We start from the raw sequence: 11524 nt of genomic DNA on the forward strand, positions 1-11524 counted from the left end.
CTGTCCTCTCCGGAGCCATACACAAAGCTTAAATTCATATATGGGTTACACAATCTTGCTGCAACAATGGTGGGAATATAATATATTTGGCACTCAGACAGGGCACTGTCCCACATCACACACAGAGACACACACACACAAGCACAGACACACACAGACAGCCAGACAGACACAGACAGTGTGCTTGACAAATACTTCCCCTCACAGTCAAGTCAACATGAGCCGCATTATCTAAAAGAAGAACCCATCATTTCCTTTTGTGTCAATATCAGCGAGACAGGGATTAAAAAACACATCTGAAAATGCTACTTGTACAAGCACGCTGAGATGCCCCGTCATCAGTAGGTGTGCAGAACAGTATGGTGACAAATGTCTTGTGTGGCTCTGTGGCTTAATGGATAGCGCGTTGGACTTCTAGTGAAAAGGGCAGTGGTCAATCAAAGGTTGTGGGTTCGAGTCCCACCAGAGTCAGTGCTCACTTCATGAAACTTAGAGCTTGCTGGGCTTCCTCGTGACAGCCAGAGGTATCTTGCAGTCAAGTGCCTCGCTGATGCCTTCACTTCTTACTTTTCTGGAATGCCAACTTTGTCCCAAATCCTTGCTTGACTATCAAGACCTCATACGCTGCTTCTTTTCCTAGCCACTGTCACTGTACCAGTCCCCCTCCGTGTCAGTTGCATCTCCGGGAACAGCTGGATCAGGTGGCCTTGTACTTAAGGCCATGGACTACTAAGCCGTTGTGTTTTGCACCCGTGGCTTTCTATCCCACCATCGTTGTGGGCATTCCTTGTTTGACATTTCTTGACGACTGACGCCGTGTACGTCCAATGGACAGTTCCAAGATTCGCAAGACAGAGCTACTTGTGCATTATTGCCCGCTTAACCTGGCTGCCTCTCGAGTGAGCAAAGCCATTTTACCAAATAGAAGAACCCATCATTTCCATCCGTCTCAAAATCAGCGAGACAGGGATTTAAAAAACACAACTGTAAATGCTACTTGTCAAATCACGCTGAGACGCCCGGTCATCTGCAGGCATGCAGAAGAGTATCTTCGTCGTACAGTTTTGTGGTTCTGTGCCACAATGGATAGTGTGCTGGACTTCTAGTGACACACACACACACACACACACACACACACACACAGACACTACAATTCAATATTCAATGTGCAAACAAGTTTAGCCAGAAGAAACAGAACTCTTTCAATCAATAAATCATGAATATACATTACAAATCGATTCAGAATATGCATAATACAATGTAAAAGCCAGACACAGGGATGGAGAGAATCTCTGGTTCCGTTGGTGTCCGGGCTTTATTGTGGTTCACAGGGTAAACGGGACAAAATACAAGGGGTAAAAACAACCAAAACGAAACATCCACACAAAACAGGGTGCTCCGGGCAGTCAGGGTTGGGAGTGTCAGTCCTCCTTCTCAGCGGGTTAGCTGCCTCCATCTGGGAAGGAGAGGGATTAAATAGAGAAGGCACAGCTGCCACTGACGTCACAATCGCCTCGGTGCTCATTGCCCGCAACCGTGAGTCCACAGCCTGTTAGCGAGGGAGCGACAACACAGCTGTGGCACATGAGCACCTCATCAGCAGACGTCAGCAGCAGCCGTGCCGTGACAGACAGCGGCCTGTCACATACAATTGTATATTTCCTGCATTCCGTTCCTGCACTCTCTCATTCACCCATTCTAGCTGAGGCAGCCAGTGAGCCCACACACGTGCTATCCCTTCCTCTTCCTCTCACTTCACTGCTATATCAGCGATGACATCATAGAAATCTCTCACCTGACAGCAATGACATTACAGAGCACATACATTATGTCTCTCGCCACACTGTCAGTGTTGACTTTCTCGCTCAGTATGCCAGCTCTCCCGGAAACACTGCAATACGTGGATGAGTTTGTACCATTTTTGGATGCTCTACCCTGCTGGGGCGGAGCTGTGATCCAGCTGAAAAGCAGGTCAGGCATGTGGGCACCTGGGCAGCGAAAGATGTATTCGTAATGAAGAGAAACCCAGGTCCAACCCTCCGGTTCAGCCACAGACAGCCACAGAAGTAGTATAGATGGCGGCATCACTTATTTTGACAGCTGGAAGTCCCGCCCTCCCTATGAACCTTTGAACGGGAACTCCTCTCTCCTTCCCAGCACCCCCCTTGGGTTACCATTTGACCCTCCCTTGTCAGCCATCTTGGATGATATCGGCTATTTTGGATGTCAGCCATCTTGGCTGATATCGGCCATTTGTAAGGTCATAGGTCATCTGGTAAGATGGTAGCCATTTTGTTAGGGTGACATCCATCATGGTGAGTGTCCAAGTGCACCTCACCCTGCTGGTGTGGAGATGTAACGTTTAATAGCGTAAACTGTGTTTTTAAGGTTATATTGTTTTCATGATACTGTGTTGGAAAATTAAGAAATAAGAAAATAAAAGTTTTATATATTTTAGGTTATAATGTTTTATGATACTGTTTAAGTAAATAAAAAGAATAAGAAAAGTTATATATATATATATATATATATATATATATATATATATAGGTTATATGGTTTTATGAAACTGTTTTAGTAAATTAAAAAATAAGAAAAGTTTTAAATATATATATATATTTAAGGTTATATAGAGAATAAGAAAATAGAAGTTTTAAATACATATATATATATATATATATATATATATATATATATATATATATATGTATATATATTTAAGATTATATTGCTTTATGATACTGTTTAAGTAAATAAAAAGAATAAGAAAAGTTATATATATATATATATATATATAGGTTATATTGTTTTATGAAACTGTTTTAGTAAATTAAAAAATAAGAAAAGTTTTAAATATATATATATATATATATTTAAGGTTATATAGAGAATAAGATAATAAAAGTTTTATATTCTATTTTAGGTTAAAATGTTTTATGATTTGTTTTAGTAAATTAAAAAATAAGAAAAATAAAAGTTTTATATATATACAAGATTATATTGTATACATTTAAGAAAAATAAAAGTTGTAAATACACATTTATATTTTATTTTAGATTATGTTTGATTATACATTTTTAGTAAATTAAAAAATAAGAAAAATAAACGTTTTATATATATTTAAGGTTACAATGTTTTATGATACTGTTTTAGTAAATTAAAAAGAAATATGAATATTTACTCAGAGTGGGATTTGAACCCACATGTGTTTTTAGTTTATATGTTTTATGATTAGGCTTAGGATGATACTGTGTTTGCAAAAAAAAAGGTAAGAAAAAATCAATTAAGAAATGTATAGACTTACATATATTGCATGTCATTACATATATATTTAAGCAAACACAGATAAACACACATACCTATATCTCTTTAGTTTATATTTATCAATAGACAATAGAGAACAACAGTGAAATGTATAGAATTATATCTGTACATTTTGACCAGCACTGTACTTATTATATTTGTTACATTAGTGAATGCTCAAACGTAGCCTTAACATGTATCATATTTAAGAATATACTGCATTTCATTCCATTACACACACACACACACACACACACAAACATATATATATATATCTTGTTAGGTTTTATTTATCAATAGACACTAAAGACATGCACACCACTTTTCTTAGAGAGACACAGTGAAGCACTATTTGTGAATACTCATATGTAATAAATAATATATGTATATATGATTTGTTTGTGCTTTAATGTATAGAATTAATAAAATACACACACACACACACACACACACACACACACAATGGTGACTTTTATTGTGACAAACAAGCATTTTACAACATGGAACATAGTCAGAAGTAGAAAAAGATACTCCATGAAATGTTTTATAGATACTTGTAATCATTAATTTCTTGTTCACAACACCAACATTGGACAGAAAGAAACACTGACCTGTACAGAGTAATGTCATTTCCAGCATATTCCATATATATTCCCAGTTCCTTCTATTGGGAATCCGGTGTTGGCTTCAGCTGAGTCGCAGTAGCCTGTTAGGCACTGGCTCCTGGCTTTTCTATCCCTGTCTGCCCCTGTTGAGCATGCTTGGGAAAAGCAATGCAGAACCGTTATCCCTTCCTACCGGACTGTGACTTGTATACAGTTCATTCTATAGGTGGGAGTGCATGTGTTTTTTACACGTGTACCCCGCCATTGTACATAGTTCCTTTGTCAGCAGGCCTTGGCCCCTCCCTAGCTATACTAGCTGTGCTGAGGGCCGCTGCTGCTGTATTCAGCAGTAGGCTTTGAGTTTGCTCTTGTGCCCCGCTGTGTATATAGTTCATTTATTGACATCAGTAGAGCATCTGTTGCCGCTAGCTTCCGCAGTGGGTATCCTGCTCCTGTGTCATGTGTGTGGTGCATGAACTGGCTCCTGCGCCCCGCAGTGTATATAGTTCTTTAGAATATACAGTTGAGCTTGTCCGCTCCTTATTAAGTTTAGAATGGACAACTGCTCCTGTTGTTAGCGAGGGCACTCGTGCTTCGCTATGTATATAGTTCCTTTGCCAGCAGTCTGTGGCCCCGCCCTAGCTATGCTAGTGCTGAGGCCACTGCTGCGGTGTCCAGCGGAAGGCACTTGAGTTGGTTCTTGTTGGTCCACTGTGTATATAGTTCCATTATTCGTAATTGAACTATCCAGCAGTGGCTATCTAGTCTGGGTAGCCCGCTGTATGTTGAGCACGGGCTCAACGGACTGCGACCTGTGCTTATATGGTGTGGTCTGGGTATTGGCCCTGCTCCTAGCCCTGCTAGTAGAGCAGGAGACTGCTATTACTAGGCTTCATGGTAGGCACAAGGTCTTGTTGCCTGTGGATACACCATTGCTTATTTCTTCCCAGTTCAGCGTGACTGTGGTCTTCGCGTCTGAGCAGCCCAGATGTGGCCCAAGGGGCCCCTGTGGTTCTATCATAGAGTTGGTACGGCTCCTAGTAGGTTCGCCTCGGGGCAGGCTCTCTTACCAGCTCGCTGCCTCCTCCCTTGCGACGGTTTGGTTATACTGTAACACCTCCCCCTTGGGCAGTGCTTCTGACTCGAAAGATAACGATAGGTTGCGTATGAAACCCCGGTTATCTGAGAAAACAAGCACTGCCCAAGGGTTGCAAGCTCGCGCAGGAGTTCAAGCTCCCGGCAAAAAGAGGAAGTCCTTGTGCAGACGTCACCTTTTATACAAACAGGAAGTGGAAGGGTCCTGTTTGAGTGACGGGCACAAGGGCCAATGGCAGCTTTGATAGACAAAAGTCTTCGATGCGTTCCAGCGATGCACGCTGAAAACCCCTCCCCCTTGGGCAGTCCTTCTTTTCTCAGATAACCGGGGTTGCATATGCAACCTATCGTTCTTTGTCTATGGTTAAATCCCTCTCACTTTGTAACTTTTACTAGTAAGTCAAATTGAGATTTTAAAAGTTGGTACATGTGAGTCAGAGCCAAGAAGGTTGAATTCAGACTGTAGGTTGTTTATGTACATGGGTAAATTACTTTTGCTAGCCTAGTATAGTACTATATACCAATGCTTTATTGTCCTTCAGGCTAAATCATTTTGTATACCAAACAATGGTGAGTGACATATTCTGAGTAATGTACTTAAACTAGTGCTAATCATGCTCTGAAACCAACCCATAGAGAACAAGGTGAAAACTGGAATTAATGGCAAAGCACAGCCATAAACAGTCAACATAATCAAGCCCAGTTAGAAATATAGATGTCTATTTATTTTGAGCACTAATCTTACATTTCATAAAGAAAAGCATTTAATTCTTAGCAATTGTTAGGTGTATGCTGTACGTATTCCAGTTAGTTCACTGTAATGACAGAAATGAGAAGTTCATTTCTTTAGCACACTCACGGAAAACCATTTATTTTTAAACAGTTACTAGATAGCCAGTTTAGGCCTTCATCTTAGTTATTTCTAATAGCAAGAGTGCTTAAAATTATTAATTGAATTATATATCTTTGTTCCCCCTTTTTCTTACTGCTCTCATAAAATAACATTTTATTCAAGCAATAACAGGGTAGCCTAAATATACAACATATCTTAAAGTACAAGGCATCTGAAAGCTGTGTATGGTCTCAATGCATTTGATGCGGAGGATTAATTCAACAGTTGTGAACGGAGTTCCTACAAATGGTGAAACAAAATTATTTGTTGAATTATTTCAAAAGACGAGAAGAGAACTATCAGAACAGCACATTACACAACCTGATAAATCACCAACTGCATCGGAAGAAACCAATATAAGCACTGCTTTGCATCCACAGGCCAGTGTTGAATTCGGTAAGGAAATATTTTACTGTCCCTCGGATTTATAAGGAATAGATGAGTCACCTACACGGCCAAAATTGCAGGCATTTGCTTTAATTTGTGTTAAATCCCAAAGTTTTTCATCACAGCGGTGGTATGAGAAGTATCGCTGGATGGAATACAGCATAGCCAGAAATGCAATTATCTGTAGATATGCAGGCATTTGTTCTGATTCCCACACCGAAGAAACATTCACTAAAAATGGTTTTAAAGATTTTAAGCATTTGAATCAGAGCCGTTCAAAACATGAAGCAAGCAACTGGTACTGTCCATCCGAAGGTTACAGACAAAGCCACACAGAAACATTTTTAATTGGTTAAATCGGGATTCCAGGAAGGCTTATTTGAGAGGAATTGTGATTAAAGCTGTGACTGACATTCTGATGTACTGCACAAAGCAGTGAATTCCAATCAGGGGTCTCAGAGAAGCTCTAAATAAAGGACATTTCTCTGAGCTATTTAAAGTAAACATGATAGTGAAATACAAACCTGTGTTGAAGAACTCCGCAAAAATGCAACACTATGAGCCCTGATACTCCAAAAGAGCTACTGCTTTACCATCACGCACACCTCATCACAGGGTACATTTCATGACCAGCATCAGTTCAGTATAGACCAGTGTCTCTATGGTTACCTTGTCCCAGTACAGACCAGTGTGTCTCTATGGCTATTATTATTATTGTTATTATTATTATTATTATTATTATTATTATTATTATTATTATTATTATTATTATTTCTTGGCAGATGCCCTTATCCAGTGCTATACAAATTGCAAGAATACAGTTAAGGCATCAAATATTACAAATACAAATTTACATTGTACAAAGCAATTCAAAATATAATACATTTTACAACTTCCAATTTACACAGGTAAGTACAGTAAGTGTAGGTTCTGGTTCCTGCCCATCTAGAATTCCCTCTGTGTGTTTGTGACTCTACACACAGAGACGCACTGTTCTGTACTGGGGCTTCTATATAGCTAACCATAGAGACACACTGGTCTATACTGGGATTAGGTAACCATAGAGACACACTGTTCTATACTGGGGCTTCTACATAGGTAACCATAGAGACACTGTTCTATACTGGGACTTCTACATAGGTAGTAGCCCCAGTATAGACCAGTGTGTCTCTATGTTTACCTATGTAGTAGCCCCAGTATAGACCAGTGTGTCTCCATGGTTACCTATGTAGTAGACCCAGTATAGACCAGTGTGTCAGGAGAAGAAAATTGTTGAAAATATTGTCAATTTGTATTATTTAAAACTGTAACAAACTTTGTTATTTCTTATTTAATTTGCACTCACTGTCACTCAATGTTTTGTCAATTTGCTGCATCATTCAGGCTTCTAAATGTGCTGTATTTGAACAATACCACTTAAAACACATGAAATACAGAGTATTCAAATTCCAGCTGCCATTTGGCCTGAACTGTAATACTCATTATTAAGAAGTCACACACATTGAGTGACATTGCCTTCAAGAATCAAAACATTTCATAAACATGGAACCATCGATCTTCATCGATTTTTACCAATCATTGTTTCATTATCAATTCACATCTGATTCATATACTCCTGAGCATTCTGAGGCACAACGTGAAAAGTAAATTTTAAAATCAAAAGTCTGAGAGTAGAACATCAACTGGACTAGAATCTGAGCCCTCATTAAAACAACAATCCATTCAACAATAGACTAGTCATAGGCAGGACCATACTGGACTAGACCCAAAGAGAAACAGTTCCCACTGACTAGTGACTGACTAATGCAAGCCAGCTTGACTACTGTATAATTAACAGACTTCTCACTACGTTTGACACAACATTTGGCACAATGTGACAATTATAAGTCTAACTCTATAATACAGTCCATCTAATAGACCAGAGACACACTGGTCTATACTGGGGCTTCTACATAGGTAACCATAGAGACACACTGTTCTACTACAGGGGTCGATCTTAACGCGAGCCCGCTTGCCAATGGCTAGTGCAGCTCGCTGCGGGCCAGTACAGATTCTCTAGAACTAGTCCGTGTGGCTAGTGCATATTATCTTACGTTTTACAGCTGTTACGATTTAAATCCTCAGATTTTTCCTCGGTGCGCTATTCGGTGCGCTAGTTTCACGAATGCGTGCAACTGACAATGTGCCAGCGGTTGCGTTCGGTTTGTGTCCTCCAGCCTAACTCCGGTAGTATTTTATGTAGAAATGTTCTGGAAACGATCGCTACTAGCGCACGTCAAGATGTAATCGAATGTACCACTTGCAGCAGACAACAGAGGCAGTCTGTGGAGTGACCAGAGCATCATTAAACGTGAGTATAATCCTAAAACAAAGCCAAAAGACAAGAAAACGTGTGTATCAATCCTTAAATACAGTTGCATAGACCATAAATAAGCTACGTTAAAATACAAGTAAACGTATAGAGTGATATTGTGCAGTTAGGGATGGGCCATTTGGTATAGGGGGGGGGTACTGGATTAAACTGAAGAAACCTTGTACATAAATCCTTTAACACAGTTGCATACACCATAAATAAGCAACACCGTATTTAAGTCAATATATAAGCAAACATATATGATATAGATAGTGATATTATGGAGCTAGGGATGGGCCATTTGGTTTGTTGGGCGCTCACTATGGGTCGACCCTGGAGAGCTGTGGTGCAGGTGAGCGTTTCTCTCTCCTTATTTCCCTTTCTTCCTTTTCACTCTCGTCCTTTCTTGTGTTTGGTTTCAGCGCAGGGCACACACCCTGATTTCCAGTAACCATTCTGAACCGTTTTATTTTATTTCTCCAGGTATGGTGAGGACAATGACACTTTTAAAGTGGAGAGTTTCCCCAGCAGCGGCGATGATGACAATAACTAAGGAAGTGACGAGTGCCACAGAGAAGGTGACGTCAGACTACCACTCGGGCTCCACCTCGGTCTAAGACAGCAGCACCTGGGATGCCCAGCACGCCCCCCCCGCCACCCCACACACACACACACATACACACACACACACACACACACACACACACAGTGTACCGGTACTGAGCCAGCACTGTCCCCAGTCCCCTGGATCCAGCGATAATATAGAGAGCACAGAATTCAAGTGAGAAAAGTAAATTCGGATAATTGTGAAAGTCTACAGAAGCCCCCGCACTGCGACTGTCTGTATACTCTGATGGTGCTCAATTCATGTTGCCGTTCTAGACAAGCGGCCTGTGTCATTAATGCTGGCTGAACACGGCTGATCGTGGCACAGAGCGCCAGCAATTGTGAAAAGGCACATTAAATGGTTATGGTTCCTTTCATCGCTTAGCTGGCTTGCCCTGTGTGATAAATGTCTGAGCTTTTATCGAGATCATGTATTCTACAATTTATGACAGTTGAGCAATAACATATAAACTGTTTTGCAGGCGCCTGATTTTGTGTGCCAGCCTGTTCCAGCATGGCAGCAGCTACCCAGGAATAAGTGTGTTCTGTACATAGCGTAGTGCTTTGCCAAACATAGTGCATTGTTTCTCTGACAGCAGATGGTGAAAGTTATCTAATATGTAAACATTGGTACAGGATTAAGTTAGTAACTCAAAGGTGTTGCCCTTTGGGTCAGATTGCAACACAAGTGCAGGATACGCACTAAATTGCAGCCTAGTATATAATTTCCTGGGGGATTGTACACACCTGGGGCTTATACCAATCAATTAGCAACAAACAAATGATCCGGAGGTCCGATATAGAGCAGAGGAACAGCTTTCCAAAGCCCAGTGGGTCATAGGGAACATGTTGCCTTTGTGATTGAAAGATGCTTCTTAAATAATGCTCAATTTGCTCTGCTTGTGCAACCAATGCATATATTGTTAGAAAGTGAAATTGATACGCGGGATACTCATTTTGCTGCCCTTATCCTTGTAGAATTTGTAATTCGTGTTCAGATCCTTTATGGAGAAAAAAATATGACATTCAATGTGCATCAATTTACTCCTCTGGCCTCAAATGTCAATAATTGGGGAGCCCTGTGAGCACATTCTGCTTCTTATTTTGAAAATGGAAATGGAAAGCTTGTTAAGCTGTTGAGGTGCACCACTACACAGTTAATATGTTTATGCTGTCAAAGACTCTCCATTTAGCAATCTACACAACATTACTGAGAGGGTATCGAATTTCTGTAGCAAATTAACTGAACCACCAGTTTTTTTTTAAAAAGGAAAATTAATAAAATCGTCTTGAATGGTTCAAAAACTGTACTCCTTGGTTTAAGTACATTTGAAGAAAGAAAAGAATGAAATTATTAGAAGGGAAACCACAAAACTTGAGACAGGGGTGACAGGTAGCGGTGATCTGGGGAATCCATGCAGCAGGTCCGACAACGAGACACTTGGCACCGGCAGCACATGCTTCAGTGCTCTGGGAGTGTTTACAGCCTGTGAGTTTAACACTTCATGACCGACAGCTGCCCTTCATGCCAACACAATACACATCAACAATGACTTTCATCACCATGTTCATCTGGACACTCTGCACTCAGGGTGGGAATTATTTTGATTTTATTATTTCCATTTTGTATGTATTTCTTTGTAATATCTAAACAGGCACACATCAAACTCACAGATCAAATCAGATTGTTTTCATGTATATTACATATATATGTAAGCATTATTTTTATTCTTCGTTTCCAGAATCCAGCGGACAGTATACTGTGACTCAGACTCCATCAGTGAAATCTGTTCAGCCAGGAGAGACACTCACTGTGACCTGTAAACCCAGCAGTGCAGTGTATATTAACAACATCCTACACTGAGACCAACAGAAAACTGATTTATTTTGCCACTACCAGTCAGTCTGGGATCCCCATTATAGTGTTGGGCTGTGGTGAATGAGGGCCCAGAGTGTGAGCCATCTCTGAGTGACTGTGCTACACTGCTCCACAATATCACAATATGTACTGCTGGTCATAGCAATACAACAATAATAATACCCTGCACACAACACATGCCCTTAATAAGGTCCTTCTCTGTCAGAGGGCAGCCTGAGACACGTCTTGGAATCCAGCATGACTTCATTATTGACAAATAGTACATAGATTAAAAAAAAAAAGTTTCTACCTACTTTAGTCAGCTAATGTGTCACCTCACCCCTTTCTAGAAAATAAAATGATATTTGTTACATCAGTAATACTTGCATATCATATGAAAGAGGGAGACTGGGACACAGATTAAT

Source organism: Amia ocellicauda, chromosome 12, assembly GCF_036373705.1.
Source record: "Amia ocellicauda isolate fAmiCal2 chromosome 12, fAmiCal2.hap1, whole genome shotgun sequence".
Classification (NCBI taxonomy): Eukaryota; Metazoa; Chordata; class Actinopteri; order Amiiformes; family Amiidae; genus Amia; species Amia ocellicauda.